This window comes from Juglans regia, chromosome 10 (assembly GCF_001411555.2).
Source record: "Juglans regia cultivar Chandler chromosome 10, Walnut 2.0, whole genome shotgun sequence".
Taxonomy (NCBI): Eukaryota; Viridiplantae; Streptophyta; class Magnoliopsida; order Fagales; family Juglandaceae; genus Juglans; species Juglans regia.
Window position 1 is genome coordinate 21,601,852 of NC_049910.1, and position 1,320 is coordinate 21,603,171.

The window sequence follows — 1,320 nt, forward strand, 5'->3', positions numbered from 1 at the left end:
CATTCACACTCAAAGAGCTCATCAACTTGGATACATTGCTCTTTATCTCCTTGTTTTCTTCAACAACCTGCGTAATCAAAGATTCAAACTTTTGATTAGTTTTACCCTGTGCCTCAATAAAAGCGTGTAAAGTATCTTCTAAGGAGTTCCAAGAAGAGGAAGATGTATGATATGATGTAGGATAAGCGTTAGGTGGTTGTGCAAGCTGTTGGTTTTCAAATTTCTAGCTAAAATTGGGGTGATTAAGCCACCCAAGATTGTAGGTATCGGACAAAGGTGCAAAAGGCTTCTTGTACATACCTAAGGCATTACATTGTTCCTAATACATTCCCTTCATTTTAGCAAATGTGGAGCACTCTTGAGGTAGATGATCTACCCGACCACACACAAAATATGGTCCAAATGACTCTACGTGAATAGCCATGTGTGTTGGTTTTAAATCTGTAAGTCCCTAGTAAGCATCTCCACTTTAGCTTTTAGGTTATCCTCTTCCCTAAGATGGTAAATTCCACCATCATTTGGATTTCCGGTAGGCCGTGACCTATTTGTACTTTCAGTAGCACTAGGTTCGGTCCAAATGTGAGTTTTTTCAACAAGCTGATTGAGATATTCTATGGCCTCATTAGGATTGTTTTGCAAAAATTCACCATTACACATCATCTCTATGAATTGACGCTCTCTAGGTGTAAGTCCCCCATAGAAATAATTAACTAAGTGTTAGTTTTCATACCCATGATGAGGACACATACTTAACAACTCCTTAAACCTCTCTCAAGCCTGATTCAAAGTCTCACTATCCTTTTGTGCAAAGGTGGAGATTTGCCTCTTCAAAGCATTGGTCTTATGTTGGGAAAAATATTTGTTAAAGAAGACCTGTGTCATCTCATTCCATGATTCTATTGACCATGGTCTCAGTGAGTACAACCAGCTCTTTGCTCTATCGTTCAAAGAGAAAAGAAAGAACTTAAGTCTCACAACATCATCTGTAGTATTATGACTATGGAAAGTCGCAACTACTTCCTCAAACTCTCTAATATAAAAATAAGAATTTTCATTCTCTAAACAATGAAAGGTGGGAAGTAGTTGTATCATCCCTATTTTAAAATCAAGTTGACGAGGGTTAGCTAGAAACATGATGCATGATGATGTGGTTGTGCGTGTAGGGTGGACGTAATCCTGAAGAGTTATAGTGAGTTGATCTTTGTGTTCACTCATTTCTTCGGGACTAGATGGATTGTCAAATAAAGGATTTAAAAAATTTGATTTTGACTCTAACATAGACCTACAAGCAAATTTACCAAAAGCGTCTCTATATCTGTG

General features: G+C 37.7%; 1 non-coding gene across 1 annotated transcript; it reads left to right on the forward strand.

The window, feature by feature from the left end:
• The first annotated feature begins 727 nt into the window (after positions 1-727).
• LOC118349803 lies at positions 728-835 on the forward strand. The gene has a single exon (XR_004802717.1). It is a non-coding gene; the product is annotated as a small nucleolar RNA R71 (small nucleolar RNA).
• The last annotated feature ends 485 nt before the right edge of the window (positions 836-1,320 follow it).